Below are 19,886 nucleotides of genomic sequence, written 5' to 3'. Positions count from 1 at the left end.
ACATACAGTATACACTAAATACAAAACATAAGTTGTCATACGTCAAAACGTGACGTCATCGTTGTTCAAGGTGGCAACTATTTGTCATTATGTACCTCTCAATTTGTTTCGTGATCAAAGTTAATATTTGTAATTTAAAAAAAAAAGAATAAGTTTTCAATCTAATAGCACATAAAATATCACCAAAAAATGTTGTTCCATATCCTACCAGACTGAAAACAATGGGAACCTTCTCTGGTAACACTTCCGAGGCTTCTACAATTTGCAAGCCATAACGGATGCTGAGACTAAGGAAGATGAGCGAATTTTACAATTTATAATTCACGTCCCATCTATTCAGCGCGGTTAAGTTCCAACGAGAATGGTGCCCTTCGTACTCCAATCAGAGTAAACATGTAAATCAAAAATGAATAACCATTTTCAATTTCATTGCAACACGAAACTACAGCCGCATCATTATTCCAGTTCAATCGGAGAGTGCAGCAAGCACCTCTACCGGTTTCGAAACTTATTAGTCTCATCAGGAGGCACATATGCTGCTCTCTCTGACCCAACTAGGACAAACTTCGGCGCGCAGACACGGATTGCAACGAACGAAATGGCAGGGATGCCCTAGCGGCAACTGCTAGGAAAAGACTAAGTTTTCAATCTAATAGCACATAAAACAACACCAAAAATGTTGTTCCACATCCTACCAGACTGAAAACAATGGGAACCTTCTCTGGTAACACCTCCTAGGCTTCTACAATTTGCAAACCATAACGTTGATGTGGAACAACATTTTTTGGTGTTGTTTTATGTGCTATTAGATTGAAAACTTAGTCTTTTCCTACCAGTTGCCGCTAGGGCATCCCTGCCATTTCGTTCGTTGCAATCAGTGACTGCACGCCGGGGTTTGTCCTAATTGGGTCAGAGAGAGCAGCATATGTGCCTCCTGATGAGACTAATAAGTTTCGAAACCGGTAGAGGTGCTTGCTGCACTCTCTGATTGAACTGGAATAATGATGCGACTGTAGTTTCGTGTTGCAACGAAATTGAAAATGGTTATTCATTTTTGATTTACTTTTTTTGTTAGAAATATTTTTAAACACATAAATAAATTCAAAATATCTAATAAACAAGATCAGATGCCTCCTCTAAATGATTTGGAAATAAAAAATTTCAAAAACAGGATATAACCTTTGTGGTATCATGTTTAAAAGGTTTTAGGTCCGTCCATAAGTTTTCTTCTATTTCTCTATCTCTAATTTCCCGATTTATGCCATCTCTCCAACTAAGGCGAGGTCTTTTTCTTTTCCTTCTACCTTCAGGTTCCCATGTTAGGGTTTGTTTTGGAAGTCGATCTTCCAGATCCGATTCCGATAGTCCTTCCTCTTGTTCTCTTTTGTTGAGGTTTCCATCTCTGGATTAATTTTACAGCTCAAATATCTGGAATTCTTTTTAAATGACCACGCCAATTCAGTCTTTGTCTAACAAGGTTCTGCATTGATTCGTGTAGTTCGTGGTTTATTTTAATTAGGCATGATCTTCTTCTTGTTCATGTACAATGTTCTTTCAGAACGTTGGTTACCATCAATTTTATTCACTGCCACCCTAAACACCATGCTTGTATCAATACCATACCAATCTCGCAAGTTCTTCAACCATGAAGTCCTTCTTCGTCCTGGACTGCGTTCGCCTGCTATTTCCCTTGCATAGTACTTTGTAGCAACCTAAATTTGGGACCTCTCATTACATGTCCGAAATACTCCAGCTTTATATGTATATTATACTTATATTTATACTTATATTACTAGTCTTGCTGAGACTTTCTAGTATTGTGGAGTTTCGAATCTTCTATTTCGAAAGCCTCAAGGCGATTTAGATCGATTTTATTCATAGTCCAAGACTCGACACCATAAAGTAAGACCGAGAACACGTAGCAGCGAAGTAGGTGGATCCTCAATGCCAATGTTAGATCTCTATTGCATAATACTTGTGGCATCCTTCCAATAGCGGCTCTGGCCTGCTCTATTCTGGATCAAATTTCACCGTAACTCTTTGCGTTACAATTTAACTCATACTCAAGGAAATCAATTTGATCAATATAGACAGTTTTATATTCTGTTGTTTACTTATTACGAATATTTTGGTTTTCCGTATGTTCAGATCCAGAACTGCTTCCTTACAACTCTCAACCACGCTATCAAGTAATGTTTGCAGATCTTTTTAAGTAGAAGCTAGGAAAATATTGATGATTTCACCGTTCACAATTAGTATTCCTTCTTGTTTTTCAGAAAGTGCATTTCTGAAAATTCTTTCCGAGTAAACGTTGAAAAGTAGGGCGACAAGACTCATCCCTGCCGTGCTCGTCTTTTAATATTAAGAGCCTGTGATTCCAAACCGTCTACTAACACTTATTTTGTTTGATTCCAATACAAATTTGCAATTATGCGAATGTCTCTGCCGTCCAAGCCAATGTCTCTTAAAACTTCGATCAATATAGAGTGCTTAGCACGATCAAATTCCTTTTGAAAGTCAATAAAACAACAGTACATGTCTACAGATATATCGCGACATCTTTGAGCAAGTACGTTCATCCCAAACAATGCCTCTCTCGTTCCAAACCCGTTAGCCATGATCGATCGGTATAATAGATTGATTGGTCCAAATATCTTCCTCAGTATTTTGCGCTTAAAGATTCTGAGTTGATTTTCAACACTGGTTTAGGGAGTCCATGTTATATCCATACCCACTAACCCGTTATAATTTTTTTAACAGTTGACTGCAGTTATTTTTGACAAGATAACTAAAATTATGTGTTTATCGTTTTAGGCGAACCAACGAAGCACTAAAAAGCCCAAAACCTAGGAATTTTGTGCAGTAAGATGGATCGTCATGCAACTTTTTGCATTCAATTCAGGGGTGTGCCAGAAAAGTTTGTGAACTAAATTGATCTCCCGCGGAAATGAGTTCAATTTTTATACTCGGGGGTTTTGGAGGCAGCTGAGCACGAATTTCATATCGGCGATGATCTCGGAGGTGCCTATGGTGGAACTCGTCCCCTGGAGTTTTATGTTATAATCACAATCAGTCAATAACGATTACTCGGGGATTTTGGTGGTCTTCTTCTTCTACGGCACTACAGTTAAAATTGAGCCTTGGCCTCCTTTATTTTTTGCCTCCACCCTTGCTTTGGCTGCTCTTCTCCATACACGGACTCCTAAAAGGGCTTGTGCGTCGCTGTTTACTGTGTCTTTCCAGCGCTTTCTTGGCTTTCCAACCGGTCTCTTTCCCTGCATTCTAGCATTCAGTGCTCTTTTTGGTAGCCTATCCTCTCCCATTCTTTTGGTGGTCGCTGAGCACGAATTTCATGACGGTGATGGTCTCCGTGGTACCTGGTGCACATGGTGGAACTCGTCGCCTGGAGTTTTATGTTATAATAATTCAAAATCAGTCAGTAACCATTAGTCGGGGGGTTTTGGGGGACGCTGAGCATGAATTTCATGACGGCGTTCATCTCCGAGGTACCTGATGCTTATAATTGAAGTCGTCGCCTGGAGTTTTATGTTATTATCATTCAAAATCAGTCAATATCCATTACTCGGGGGGTTTTCGAGTTCGCTAAGCACAAATTTTATGTCGGCGATGGTCTTCATGTTACCTAGTGCCCAGGGTGGAACTCGTCGCCTGCAGTTTTATGTTTTAATCATTCAAAATTAGCCCATAACCATTACTCCGGGGGTATTGGTGGTCGTTGAGCGCGAATTTCATGACGACGATGGTCTCCGAGGTACATGGTTTATTGAAAATGAAAAATTTATATTCAACGACCCCCAAAACCCCCGAGTAATGGTTATTGACTGATTTTAAATAATTATAACATAAAACTCCAGTCGACGATTTTCACCCTGAGCACCAGGTACCTTGAAAGACAATTGCCTACATGAAATTCGTGCTGAGCGGTCCCCAAAACCCCCGAGTAATGGTTTTTGACTGATTTTTAATGATTATAACATAAAACTCCAGGCGACGAGTTCCGCCATAGGCACCAGGTACTACGGATACCATCGCAGTCATGAAATTCGTGCTCAACGATCTCCAAAACCCCAGAGTATAAAAATTGAACTCATTTCCGTCAGTATTTCCTGAGTTATAAATTTTTCATTTTCTATCTCTTCGAGATGCATTTTGAATGCATTTTTCTTACGGAAATTTTGATCTGCCGGAGATCAATTTAGTTCACAAACTTTCCTGACACTCTTCCGAATCGAATCCAAAAAGTTGCATGACGATTCATCTTACTGCACAAAATTCCTAGGTGTAATGCATCGTTTCCTCGCCTATTTATATGGTTGTAACGAATGATTTTTTACTGTCTTTTTTGTCAGTAATTTACTTCCATAAATAAAATTGGTGTTAAATAAATACATACACTATGCTGTTATTGAAGATTATTTTTAGCCTCTAATTTAACATGTACCTAATACAGAATTCATTTATCTAGTCGACACCTACTACAGTTCACTAAAAATAATCCACTAATTCAATTTTAAATAAATCAGGTTACTGGAGGCGGCAGTTTTACTGAAAATGTTACAATAATTATTTTCGAACATTACCTAGGATATATTGGGATTTATAGTAAACTAAAATTGTAGTTACATAATTCCCAATAAAAATAGTAAATAATAAAAAGTATGTGAGTCAGCGCACTTTGTCGTTCAATGAATATTTGTAAGCTTAGAGGCATGTAATATTACTGTTTTTATCACCAGTTATTAATAAATATCTTCACAGAAGTAAAAACATCAATTTGTATCTTGGTATAAAATGTTTATTAAAACTTTTTAAAATGTCGTCCAAATGGATTATGCAAAACTTTTTCGATCTGATTCAGATCATCCTCAGTGTATTCTGTTACGTAAATGAAACTAGCAAACTAATGAAAGTGGTGACATCGAAATATATGGTTTACATAATTAGACCAGGGCGCATCTGTAAAAATATTAGTACATTTGGATATTGAGAGGTGACTCAAATTTTTTTGCAGAAATTGCTTGAAAATTACTTATATAATAATATTTGAGTTATCCTCCCACTCAAAAAGGTCCGGAACATTGTTTAAATAATCAAAATGTCAAAAAATGAAGGAAAAATTCGACTTTTTTCTTGGTTTTTTGATTATAGCTTTAAAAGTATTCATTTCCGAGAAAAATTGCACAGACATAAAAGTTGGGTAATTAAATTTCCTACAACATAGGATTAGTTAAAAATTTTAAAAATTGTCACCCTTGTTGCAAAATAGCAATAATTGCGGAAAAACCATAAAAAAAAACAAGTATTCGCATTTTATGTCTTTCAACAATTTATGCTACACTTAGGATCTTCATATTTCACCAAAAAAAAAACTTTATGATAACATAAATCAATAATGTAAATTTCGTTAAGATCGGATAGATTTTGCAAAATAAATTCTGCAATCCAAGTGTCGTAAAAAAAATTCATTGTTTCAAAATGTTGCAGGACTGAAAATAAAGCAGACAGAAGTTGGATTTTTTTTTGCAAATAGAAGAATACTGTACCTTTCATTTGCAATTTGCAAAATTAAAATCGGTTAACTAATTACAACGGCGTCAGGATTTTTTTTAAATAAACATTAATTTTTGATGCTACACGCAGGACAGCGGATACGTTTGTTCTGATTGGACATTCCAATGATCTTTGAAAATGATTGATAAATTTTAATTTTTAGTACATTTCTATATAAATAAATAAATTTGTTTATTGCAAAATAAAAACGCATACTCCGTCCTTTGAAATAACACTTTTTTAGCAAAAATCTTTTGTTCATATAATTTTAACTTAGAGAATAAAACTTTATTATTTTTAAACATATGCAATTGTTTAAACAATATTTCACAAACAATAATCGAATTAGTTTGATTTTTGTGGAATTAAAATATTAAAATACAACAAAATATAGAGTAAGAAAATAATATATTAGATAAAGATTGAAAGAAATTTTGGTGGAAATCAACTTGTGTGAATCGAACACCGCTGTCCTGCGTGTAGCACCAAAACTTAATGTTTATTTAAAAAAATCCTGACGCCGTTGTAGTTAACTGATTTTAATTTTACCAATTGCAAGTGAAAGGTACAGTATTCTTCTATTTGTAAAAAGAATTTTAAATAATTCACAACTCATCTGCTCAGCGTGGTAGAAACTCCAACAAGAAAGATTCCTTAATACTCAAACAAAAGAGTAAATAAATTAAAAATATATAAACATTCTCAATTTCTTTGCAACACGAAAATGCAGCAGCTGCATAATACTATGGTCAAATCTGAGAGTACAGGAAGAGTCTATACCGGTTTCGGGGGTTGTTTCCCGCTCATCAGTAGTCCCATATCCTCTTCTCTCAGATTCTTCCACGTACCACACTTTGACCATAGTATTATGCAGCTTTGACCACAGATTTGACCATAGTATTATGCAGCTGCTGCATTTTCGTGTTGCAAAGAAATTGAGAATGTTTATACATTTTTAATTTATTTACTCTTTTGTTTGAGTATTACGGAATCTTTCTTGTTGGAACTTTTACCACGCTGAGCAGATGAGTTGTGAATTATTTAAAATTCTCTCATCTTAATTTCCTCGGCATGCTGTATGATTTATAAATTTTGAAAATCTCAGGAGGTGTAACCAAAGAAAATATTCAACCTGTTGTCAATCTGGTGGTATGGAGACGATATTTATTGTCGTTTTCTGTGCTACTTCGATTGATAACTTACTTTGTTTTTCGGTAGATGTCCCTAGTTCATCCGTGACATTTCTTTCTTTGCCATTCGGAAAGGCCCAAAGTGTGGTACGTGGAAGAATCTGAGAGAAGAGGATATGGGACTACTGATGAGGGGGAAACAATCCCCGAAACCGGTATAGACTCTTCCTGTACTCTCAGATTTGACCATAGTATTATGCAGCTGCTGCATTTTCGTGTTGCAAAGAAATTGAGAATGTTTATACATTTTTAAACTTCTTAACCAATTCTATGTTGTAGAAAATTTAATTACGCAACATTTATGTCAGTTCAACTTTTCTCGACAGTGAATACTTTTGACAGTGAAAATACCGTTAATAGTTACGTTATGTTTATGAAGTGTAGCCTCCCGCAGCGCAGTTGCTTGTCCCTTGATGAATAGTAGAAAATCTAAATAAATATATTTGCTAACAAATTATCATTAATATCTGTCACCGTCCAAATTATATACATATAATCGAATTAACAAAAACACCATTTCTTAATATACAATTTGTATTTGCATTAATACAAAACTTAAAAGATTTAAGAATTTTATTAATTTTAGACGAAATAAAAATGTCGTATCACAGTAATGAAGATGACAGAAAGCTTTTGCATGATGGCCGATTTCGATGTTTAATCGATAGTTGTTATCAATTTTGAATAAGTAGGTACCTAATTACTAAATCTGTAACGTTTTGATATATGTTTTATGAATATAATTGCAAAATACTACAGAATTTCACTTTCTGGCATAAATTTAATTAATAATAGCGTAAATTTTGTACAATATTTCTAATAATTAAAGTACATAAATTTTAAGTTCACTAAAATAAATAATCGATTACTGCCATCGACCACTTACATTCAATCTCAGTTTATTTTGATTAATCGCGGCAGGTAAAGTAAAATTCTTCTTTCAGTACAATAATGTGTTACTTTACTGCCGCAAATGGCATCAAACGAATACAATAATGAATGACTTTAGTGCAGGTTGGCGATAAAATCCATTACCATCGACTTAGTGAGCGCTCACAACGAGGCGCCGACCCTCGCTCCCTAGTATTGCTCGTACCATATTATCGATCGCCAGGTAAAATAAATGCATTCGAGCGTTCACGAAAATGAAGAGTACGATACTATGCTCTAGGCTAGGATACGATACGATGGTCTCCGATATGAACGCACCGTTCGAGTCGCTTTACTTTAGACATCTATATTATGTAAACCATATATTTCGATGTCACCACTTTCATTAGTGTGCTAGTTTCATTTACGTAACAGAATGCACTGAGGATGATATGAATCAGATCGAAAACGTTTTGCTTAATCCATTTGGACGACATTTTAAAAAGTTTTAATAAACATTTTATACCATTCTTCGTTATTCGTTATTCTTCTTCGTTATTCTTCTATAATAATTGAAGTATAACGTCTTACATGCGTACCAAGTAGGTACACACACTCTTTTTTCATTAGGATGTAATTAATCGATCGGATAGTCGATCGGATAGCTCAGTGCGACTAGCGGCTGACCCGCACTTCACTTCGCCGTGAGTTACGAGAGTTCAAGCCCAGCCCAGGCCATCGGAAAACAAAAAGGCTAACGCGTCAGTATAAAATTCTAAATATGAATCTGGCGCTTAGACTGGAATATGCGGGCATCTGATCGACCTATGAGGGAGCAGTACGGCAAGGGATAAGGGCTTGCGGCTCGGTGATACTCCCTCATAGATCCCTACCGAAGGGCGTTGACGCCTAAGAACGGTGTATATACATACATTGTAATTAAGTAAGTGTTAATGTCTTTTATGATTGGCGACAAAATTTTGTATGCACCACGTCAGTAAAAACTCTTTATCGAACTCGTCTGTTATTCGCCTCGCTCGCTAGGCTCGCTCGGCTCATAATATCAGACTCGTTCAATAAAGAGTCACTTTACTGACTTGGTACATAAATAACTATTATCCTAGTACTTAAAGAGCAACATGGTTCCTTGCTCGATTGGAACGCGTGGTTCTTGCTAGTTCAAAAGTTGGTCTGTGACTTTTGAACTGGCAAGAACCACGCGTTCCAATCGAGCAAGGACCATGTTGCTCTTTAAGTACTAGGATAAAATCCATTATCATCGACTTCCGACTCGCTTTACTTTATACATCTATATTATGTAAACCATATATTTCGATGTCACCACTTTCATTAGTGTGCTAGTTTCATTTACGTAACAGAATGCACTGAGGATGATCTGAATCAGATCGAAAACGTTTTGCTTAATCCATTTGGACATTTTAAACATTTTTAATAAACATTTTATACCAAGATACAAATTGAAGTTTTTTACTTCTGCATTAGCTTTTTAACTATGGTATACAGCCAGCTACTGGGACTTTCCCATTGATTTTGTATTAATAAATATGTTTCTAATATGAATATTAAGATTTCGGAGGGCAAACTGTGGACTAATTGTGAAATGATTCTTTTTAATTCGTTCATATATCCCTCTACACGACTAAGAGAACTATCTATCTATCTACCTTCGAGCCTTAATATATCCCTCTTTGGACATAGGTCTCCCCTTCCCTTTCCCACTGGTTTCTATCCAGCGCTGTGATCATTCATCTGGATCCGGCATGCTTTTTGAGGTCGTCGCTCCAGCTCATCTGAGGCCTTCCTCTTCCTCTCTTGTGTTCCCATGGTCGTCAGTAGATCATCTGCTTGTTCTATCTTTCATCTGCTTGTCGGATGGTGTGACCTGCAAATTTCCATTTCAGTTTTGCCACCTGTTCCTTAACGTCTTTCAGTTTGGTTATTCCTCTGATCCAAACAGAGGTGTAACGAGGATGATCCTAAGGGGGGGGGGGTTACAACTACTTGATGGTCTCTGGGGGTTATGGAATAGTAATGGTGCTAAGCGTATAGAGCTCAAAGTACACCCAAATAAGGGGGGTTATAACCCCAAACCCCCCTGGTTACGCCTATGGATCCAAACGTTTCTTTAGGTGTTATATGCAGCAATGTCTTTCCATCGAAGTATACACTGGTTAAAAATTCGCGTTCTAAGATATTGCTGGTATTTTTTGTTTTTCAAAATGCAACTTAATTTACCGAATGCTACCCAGACGAGTTTGATTCGCCTTTTTATTTCTGCCGTTTGGTTTTTCTTGCTGAGCGTTAAGATCTGTCCTAAATATAAATATACTATATACAGGGTGTTTGGTAAAGAATGGGCCATAGCTTAACCCCTAGATTTCTGAGCTTAAAATAGGTCGATTTAAGCTAACTTACCTTAGTACAAAAGTTGATAATAACCGAAATACAGGGTGTCAAAGTTAAACTTATTTTAGTTATTTTTGAATATTTCCTGACAGGCATGGGACAACAACACGAAATTAGGTAAGTGGTGCTGGTATTGTACAATCTACTAAATTATGTTAAACAAACGTATCTGGCTACTACCAGAGGCGTACGACGGGGAACGTGAATGGTTGACCCTACCCAAATTCTACGCCACTGGCAGAATTGCTATTTTAATGAAATTTTTTGATTCTCCAATATTTTCTATGTAAAAACTATACTCTTCATTCGTAACGATAAAGCCATTAGTTTTCGAGATATTTGAAGTTAAAAATGAAAAGGCACACTTATTTTGATTAATGTATTATGGTCCTTCGTTTTTAGCTTCAAATATCTCGAAAACTAATGGCCTTATCGGTACGAATGAAGAGTATGTTTTTTTACGTAGAAAGTATAGGAGAATCAAAAAATTGCCCTAAAATAGCAATTCCGCCAGTGGCGTAGAATTTGGGAAGGGTCAACCATTCATGTTCCCCTGTCGTACGCCTCTGGTAGTAGCCAAAAATGTTTGTTTAACATAATTTAGTAGATTGTACAATACCAGCACCACTTAGCAAATTTCGTGTTGTTGTCCCATGCCTGTCAGGAAATATTCAAAAATAAATAAAATAAAAGTTTAACTTTGACACCCTGTATTTAGGTTATTATCAACTTTTGTACTAAGGTAAGTTAGCTTAAATCGACCTATTTTAACCTCAGGAATCTAAGGTTAGGCTATGACCCATTCTTTACCAAACACCCTGTATATTTAGGACAGATGGACCAAGAGAACAGTGTGCGGAAATACAGCGATATGTAGCTTCATAAACACGATTTATTTAATATACACAAAAAGTTAAAGAAGTTGCAGGCTTACACAAGCCTAGAATAGTTTTGCAGATAACCAAGGCAAACCACTATTAAGTGTTGAAGAAAAACTAGGCACTTGAAAGAAATATGTGGAAGTAATTTTTGCAGATGAAAGGCAGAATTCAATTGAAGACACGAAATGCCAAACAGGACCTCCCATTACCATCGAAGAAGTCACGTCAGCTATTAGAGAAACTAAAGATAGTAAAGCTGTAGGGCCTGACGAGTTTTGTGCAGAATTTCTAAAACTTATGGATCACCAGGGAATAAAATGGATAACAACTATATTTAACAAAATATATGTAACTATAAAAGTCTCCCAAAGCTGGTTAAAGTCGACCTTCGTAACTATACCTAGAAAATTAAATGCCACAACATTCGAAGACTACATAACAATTAGCCTAATGAGCCACTTAGTTAAAACGGTTTTAGAAGTGGTACACGGCAGAATATATAAAACATGCGAAGGACAAGTATCATGGACACAATTTGGATTCCGCGATGCCTTAGGCACACAAGAGGCTCTATTCGCTATCCAAGTGCTTATGCAGAGGTCCAGGGATGTCAACTGTGACGTATATATTTGTTTTATCGACTACAAAACGCATTTGATAGAGTAAAACATGATAAGCTCATAACTATCTTGAAAGAAGCCGGCTTAGATGATAGAGACTTAAGAATCATACATACTTAATTTATATTACAACCAAACTGCCAACATTAAAGTGGATGACCAGTTGACAGAGGCAGTCTCCATGGATAGAGGAGTGAGACAAAGATGCATTCTGTCCCCGGTGCTATTTTATATGTTGTACTTTGAACATACCTTCGAGCAAGCACTACAGAAAGGCGTATTAGTCAACAGAGTAATAGCTTAGATGGTTTGCAAAGAATAATGTTGTGCGTATCAGATAGTAGAGAACATGGACTTGATCTCAATACGAAAAAAACACAGTACATGGTAATCAGTAAGCGCGAAATATTAAATACACGGCTTTTGGTTAACCAACAACCAATTGGCGGAGTGAAAAGCTACCCATACCTTGATATCAACATAAATAGCCAATGGGACCACTCTACTGAAATAAAACAACGCATATTTATGACAAAGATGAGTGTTTATAGCGATGAAGTCTCTTTTCAGAAGTCACGACTTAATAATACCATATGTAATAATTTCCAATCATTTCCAGCACGGGTATTTTCCATCAACGAAGAGTGGAAGAGGTTGAAACGAAAATAAAACGTCAAGTTATTTCTCGTAGTAGTTTGTTACGAACACATGTCTTTGTTGAGGCAGAATAACTGTGCAGAGACGATTTCCACATGTTTTTTAATTAGAGTCTATTTACGGAAACCACAATACACAGTTGCGGAGGGAAGTCCTATGTTCGGATCTTTTGTTATATTGGCACATTATGAAAATGTTTTGTAGATGTGCGTTTTAACCTAATTCAACAATCCAATGACATAAGTAGTGTGAGGAGAATATACACACACCCAAACTTATATGGAATCACCATGTATTTTCCAATATTGTCACCAATATTTATTTCTTTTGAAAAAACTTGTTATTGTTGCGAAGAATAAGGGTTTTTATTGAAAATAAATAAATCGATAAGACAATCAGATAGTACAGCTCGGTACGGTACATATAGGTTATTTGCTTGAGTTGCAAATTGAACGAAAATAAATAAACTAATTTTTGCGTCCAAAAACGAAAATATGCCTCATGTGGGGTTATAAAACTTACAATGGGGAAAGATTATTGGCCTTGTGGAGCAAGTAATGTTCTCAGAGGGACATAGCTGTAGAGTTAGGCGTAACACGGGGCATCCTGTCCAAAACCTATGCTAGGTAACAGGAACTAGGAAGCTCAAAAATAAAGCAAGGGAAAGTCGACAAAAAGTAATAACGGCTCGCCACGATCGTTTAATTGTCCAATCAGCTAAAAGGCACCTACCCATTTCTCACCTTCAGCTCCAAAGGCAGCTTTTGGAAGCTACAGGTGTAACTGTTTCGGTTGAAACGATACGAAGAAGAGTTCGTGGCAAGAAGTATACAGCAGGAGACAGTTATGGGTTCTCGAGTTATCCAGGCAGCATAAGATTGATCGCCTAAATTGGTGTCTTCACCACAAAACTGGAACATTAGGAATTGACAAAATGTGCTATTTTCAGAAAAAGTCAAGATTTGTGTAAAATCAGATGACCCACGAAATCGTGTACTTAGAGGTCGAGGAAGACAAGCAAGAACGAAAATTGTCAGATCTGTTCACAAATATACAAGGGGAAGTGTAATGTTCTGCAAAGGAATTGTAATCCGTAAAAAAACTACTATAATTTTTATCCAATAAACTTTAACTGCTCAGAGGTATGTTGATAACCTGTAGTTAGACTTTGGAGAGGTGCAACAGGAGAAAATTTAATTTCCATGCATGATAGTGGACCTCCACATACCATTAGAGTGACTAGAGACATCATTAAAGCAGAAGGTATCCCTTTTGGAGTAGCCTGCTTGCTCACCCGAGCTTAACCTTATAGAGTATTTGTGTAATATGCTTAAAAGAAAAATTAGAGCTCGTCTAGATAATCCACAAAACACCGCACGGCTAGTACAAGCTGCTCTTGAAGAATGAAGCAACCTACCACAACAAAATATTGATAATTTGATTAGGAGCATGCCCACGCAAACAAGCTTGCATAAGAACTAGAGGTGATAACGCTGACTACCAAAAAAAACATAAAAATAATTTAAACATTATTCGTTTTACATTGAAATTTTTTATGCTATTGATTTTAGTCAATTAGTAGTTTCAATTTGTTTGTTAAATATTGTTTGACTTCGTGTGTTTGTATTTTTAAATTCGAGCGAAATAATAAGAAATATCAGATAATTATTTCATATAAGTTTGGTTGTGCGTAGAGAATAAACTTCAGTTTTTGATGTGAGAAAGATTTCAATAGAATTGAAGGCAATAAAGAAAACAGTCGACACGAACTTTTATGTATTTTAAAATCTGCTAAAAACATCATTTTTTCATTTTTTTTGTATTTCGTCATTATTTTTCTATTTGCTGTAGTTAAAACCTTGCAGTAATAAATAAATGAATCAATATTGGCTGGTTTCACCAACGACAAATTAATAGTATACTAAATTCACAATTAAGATGCAGTAATCAAGAACTTTGTAAATCATGCTTTGAGTCTTATACAATGTATATACATTGAAAATCATAATCTGGGAGTGCTCCTCGTAACATTGAAGTGTCTCAGTTTGTTTATTTCTACTGCATCTTGATTATAAATTTAGTATAGTTTATTCGATGAATAAAGTTATTCGATCAATAAACTGACACATTTACGTTTCACCAACGGGAACGTCGAATAACATTTTATTTATTTATTTATCAAATAAGTATTTACTCTTCGAATAAATTGACAAGTTAATCTCGCGGTAAATATACCTATGTAACAAGGAAAATTCGTCAGTTTAGTTTTAAATTATCAAAATTGTATTGAAACACAATAAAAATAAAATCGACTAATAAATTTTATTCGACGAATAACTTATTCATTGATTTATTTGTTGTTGGTGAAACCGGCCATAAGTCAGTAGTATAATATATCATCTTTTGCTAACTTTCTGTATTGCTATGTAGCCCAAATGAATGGGTCCCTCCAGTAACGTTCCAAGCGCCAATTTAAAAATTTTTCAGGAACTGAAAAAAACAGTAGTTATACGAAAAAAAACAAAGTTAATACATTAAATATTATAACAATATTATTGTAAACCTTTTTATAAAATATTAATAGTAAAACTTTTAAGTCACACAAAGTAGTAATCATGTTATAACCAAAATAGTAAAATTTTGATTACAACAACGTTCTAATCGACAGTCGCTTAAAACGTTGTTGTAACTTTTTACGGGAATAATGGCAGTTAAAATGTTATTTTATATTCAGTTAAATAAGGTTCTCCTGCATTTCTAGAAACCTTATGGACGTTTCTGGACTAGTTGGCGATGTTAAGTGTCCTGCTTTTACTTCAGTTTAACCGATTTATATCAGAGGGCTTTAAACTAACACGCGGTGATATAGACATCTTCAGGTGCTTGGAACGTTACTGCGCCATAGATTAATAATATAGGGCAACTCACTGTAAAAATTTGGTTCCTTTCGCCACTTGCGACCGTAGTGTTAACTAATCACCATTTGGCGGGAAATTTAAATGGACAAGCATTAATTTCATCCGTTCAGCGCCTCTTGCGGGCCCTTTCGTTACTAATTAAAATATCTTCTTATAATCTCACCTATATTATTAAAATAAAATACCAGAACTTACTAAGCTTGTTAAAGTATTTTATTTAAATAATATCTAAGTAATACTCATAAATTATTCGGAATTCCCAAGTTACAAAAATATGTTATTTTTGCTGTCAAATTTATTAAGGAAAAGGGATATAAAAAAAGTTATGACAATGTTTTTCTAAATATAGGTACGTGTATTTATTTGTTGTTTCAGATAAAACAGTTATAAACTAATTACTATTTACCTATCTATGCATTTTTCTAACTTTTCTATGATTTGTACACAACGGTACACAACAATAATAAACCATGTTCAGTTTTTTTATTAACACAACACAAAAGTTCTTTCGTTTCGTAACTAAAACAAAACTACACTTTATCAACGAAGGATAAGGAACCAACTTAAATTGAAATTACTAAGAACAAATCGTTAAAGGTAATACAATAAAAAATAAAAACTGTAAACTAATGGAAAATTTTTTCCACTAACTGTCATTACTTTTGACAGAATTGACATTGCCGAGTTAAGCCTCGTTTGATTATTTTATTTATGACATTCAGATATGGCGTTAACATAAATGATTGGTTAAAGTCTTCGTGAGCGAGATAGGCTGTCATTTCTCTTTATTAGCTGACGGTAGTGAAAGTGATGGGGAAATTCCCCAGTTTGTTCATATAAGATTCCGGGGCATGTTACTGCGCGACAAGGTCCAAAAAGTGGCGGGGAGACGCTAGTCACAGGGCTGCCAACCTCACTGACAATAACACGAAAATACCTTTCCCACGTCTGGGATGTCATATAGAACATTACTGAAGGGGGCCATTCAAATGGACCAGGGCATTTAGCACTAAAGACACCGGAATAAATCGATTTTTAAATACAGCACCTATAGACTTACAACCTTTTGCATTGTGTTCCGGATGATGCCAGGAAAAAAGTCTACAAGAGAAAAATTGGTGGAAATGCATAATTGCATTTTAAAGTGCATAAGATGCATCCAAAAGTGCATAAACATGTCAAAATCAGTATATTAAGGGCCAGATTATTCGCGGGGTTTTTGGGGTCACTGAACACGAATCTTCTTCAGGTGCCGTGTCCGTATTCAGACGTTGGCCGTCATCATGTTTACAAGTTCCTGAAACCTCTCTCTATCGGCTGCTGCGCGAAATAATTCTTCTACCGTGGAACCACGCCATTGTCTAATATTACGCAACCATGAAAGATGAAAGTTTTTTTCGACCAATCCATCTCTTTCCCTCCACTTTTCCTTGTATTATAAGGCGAAGTAGATGGTATTTAGGCCCTCTAATTATATGGCCGAAGTATTCTGTTTTTCTCCTCTTTATGATGTTTATGAGCAGACATTCTGAATTCATCATTTGGAGAACATTTTCATTGGAAGTGTACAAAACCCACGATATCTTTAGGATTCGTCGATAGCACCACAATTCGAATGCTTCTAATTTATTTAGCATTGTGGTTTTTAACGTCCATGTGTCACAACCATACAATAATATAGACCACACGTAACATTTTAGGACCTTTTTGCGAATCTTCATCGACAGGCTTCGGTTACATAAAATTGGTTTCCAGGTCATAAAAGCCTTACCTGATATTTCAATCCTGGTTATTATCTCTTAATCACAATCGCAATTTACATTTAACCAACTGCCAAGGTATTTAAAATGGTTTACCCGTTCCAGCTCCTCTCCATCAAGAGAAAGCACGCCTTGGTCTACATTTATCTTTCCAACTGCCATCCACTTTGTCTTTGAAATATTGATTTTTAGGCCTCTCCGATAACTTGCTTCACTGACTAGATTTACTAATGTCTGGAGATCTTCTAAATTTTCTGCAATAATGGCTATGTCGTCAGCATATCTGATATTGTTGATTACTTCTCCGCCCAGTCTTACTCCCTCTTGTCTGTCGTTCAAAGCCTCCCTAAAGATTTCTTCAGAGTACAGATTAAAGAGACTGGGTGACAAAACACAACCCTGTCGCACTCCACGTTTGATAGTTTTTGTAGTTTGATAGTTTGGTAGTTTTTCAGTACGACTATATCCAACTTGGATAGATGCTACTTGATTGTAATATAAGTATTTTAGTAGTCTTATATCGTAGTAGTCAAGCCCTACTGTCTGTAGGCAATTGAAAAGTATATCGTGTTGTACTCGGTCTTTCAAATCAGTTTAACGTAGAGGATTAAAACAAGAGGACCCCCTGTCAACAGATTTATTCAATCTAGTACTAGAAAATATAATTAGAGGAGCCAATATCCAGACAAGCGGCACGATTCTTAACAGAAGACAACAGTGTATTGTATAGGTTTTGCAGATGACTTGGTGTTTCTGACACGTTCAAGAATAGAACTTCAAAAAAATGTTCAAGCAATTTGAAGAAGAAGCAAAAAAATATGGCCTGACTATTAACAAAGGAAAAACCAAGTATATGGAAATGAGAGGAGAAAATGCTGAGAGAAGAAAATAAGTGGATTACTCTAAGGACAAATGACAAAGATTATAAATTTGAGAAGGTAACTGAATTTGAGTACCTTGGAGTAACAGTTACAAATAGAGGAGACGAAGAGAGAGAGAGAGATAGATAAACGGTTGTTAAAAGGTAGCAAAGCAGTAGGTTCATTAAACGCACTATTGAAGGCAAAAAACGTGTCCAGGGCAGCCAAGATTCGAACTTACGAGACAATAGTGAGACCAACGGTGTTGTATGCATGTGAAACTTGGACAATGAACCAGAAAGTAGAAAAAGCTAGAGATTTGGGAGAGAAAAATATTGAGAAAAATTTTTGGTGGTATAAAGGAGGCTAACGGTGAATAGCGCAGAAGAACAAACCAGGAGCTAATGGAGATGTATAAGAAAGAAACCTAAAATAACTCAGAAAATCAAGGCACAGAGAGTTAGATGGTTGCCACAAGAAAGAAACGTCCTAAGAGTTTTATCAGCAGGAGAACAAGGGAAGAAAAGAAGAGGGAGACCAAGAAGGAAGTGGTTTGATGCCGTCCGGACTGACTTAGAAGAAATGGGTACAAGAGACTGGAGAGGACAAGTACACGACCGCAAAAAGTGGAAGAAATTAGTCAAGACTATCGAAGCCAAGGGCCTCTAAGGCCTGTAGTGCTCTTATATATACAGGGTGTTTCATTAATAATTGTCCATATAGTAACTGGAGAAACCTTAGCACAAAATATGAAGATTTAACCTAAAACACTTAAATAAAATGTGGTTCCTTACTGAGTTGCAGGGTGTTTTATCTAAAAATTTAAAAACTATTTTTGCTCAGCATTTTAAAACTATTCGACGTATCCTTTTCATACTTGGCAAGAAGTATACTTCTTGCCAAGATACTATACAAACTATTAACTTATGTTAAGCAAACGTTTCTGGCTATTACCAGAGGCGTACGACGGGGAATAGTGAATGGTTGACCCTTTTCAAATTCTACGCCACTGGCGGAATTGACATTTTAGTTCCATTTTTGGATTCTCCAATACTTTCTATGAAAATAATATACTCTTCATTCGTAACGATAAAGTTATTAGTTTTCGAGATCTTTGAAGTTAAAAATGAAATGACACGGTAATTTTGATTAATGTATTGTGTCGCTTCATTTTTAATTTCAAATATCTCGAAAACTAATCATTTTATCGTTACGAATGAAGAGTACATTATTTACATAAAAAGTATTGGAAAATCAAAAAATTACACTAAAATAGCAATTTCGTCAGTGGCTTAGAATTTGGGAAGGGTCAACCAGCCACTATTCCCCGTGGTACGCCTGTGGTAGTAGCTAGAAACGTTTATTTATCTTAACTTAGTAGGGTGTACAGTACCTACACTTTCTGCCAAGTATAATAAGGATATGCCAAATAGTTTTAAAGTACCGGGTACAAATAGTTTTTAAATTTTAATCATATGAATCATATCATAAATTAATCAAAATAACTGTGCCGTTTAATATTTAACTTCAAGTATCTCGAAAACTAATGACTTTATCGTTACCAATGAAGGGTATATTATTTACATAGAAGATATTGGAGAATATAAAAATGGCACTAAAATAGTAATTTCTCCAGTGGCGTAGAATTTGAAAAGGGTTAACCATTCACTATCCCCTGTCGTACGCCTCTGGTAGTAGCTAGAAACCTTTGTTTATCATAATTTAGTAGGGCGTATACTAGTCGCATTTTCTGCTAAGTATGAAAAGGATACGTCGAACAGTTTTAAAATCCTGTGCAAAAATAGTTTTTAAATTTTTAGATAAAACACCCTGTAACTCAGCAAGGAACCACATTTTATTTAAGTGTTTTAGGTTAAATCTTCGTATTTTGTGCTAAGGTTCCTCCAGTTACTATATGGACAATTATTAATGAAACACCCTGTATACTCGGTCGAATGCCTTCTCGAAGTCGATGTAAAAGAATGCCTTTTTTGTAAAAGAACGCGCATACAAAATAGTGCCTCTCTAGTTCCTAGACCATCTCTAAATCCAAATTGCTTATTAGCCATTCTACTTCCCTCATTCAAAAGTTTAAGTAGCTCAGCAGGAATTTGATCTGGTCCGGGTGCTTT

General features: G+C 35.6%; 1 protein-coding gene across 2 annotated transcripts in view; it reads left to right on the top strand.

The window, feature by feature from the left end:
- The window catches only part of LOC126878585 (uncharacterized), a 180,572-nt gene that overhangs the window by 155,946 nt on the left and 4,740 nt on the right, over positions 1 to 19,886 (top strand). The window lies entirely within an intron of this gene.

The sequence above is a fragment of the Diabrotica virgifera genome, chromosome 10 (assembly GCF_917563875.1).
Source record: "Diabrotica virgifera virgifera chromosome 10, PGI_DIABVI_V3a".
Classification (NCBI taxonomy): domain Eukaryota; kingdom Metazoa; phylum Arthropoda; class Insecta; order Coleoptera; family Chrysomelidae; genus Diabrotica; species Diabrotica virgifera.
This window is presented reverse-complemented; position numbering and strand designations above follow the sequence as displayed.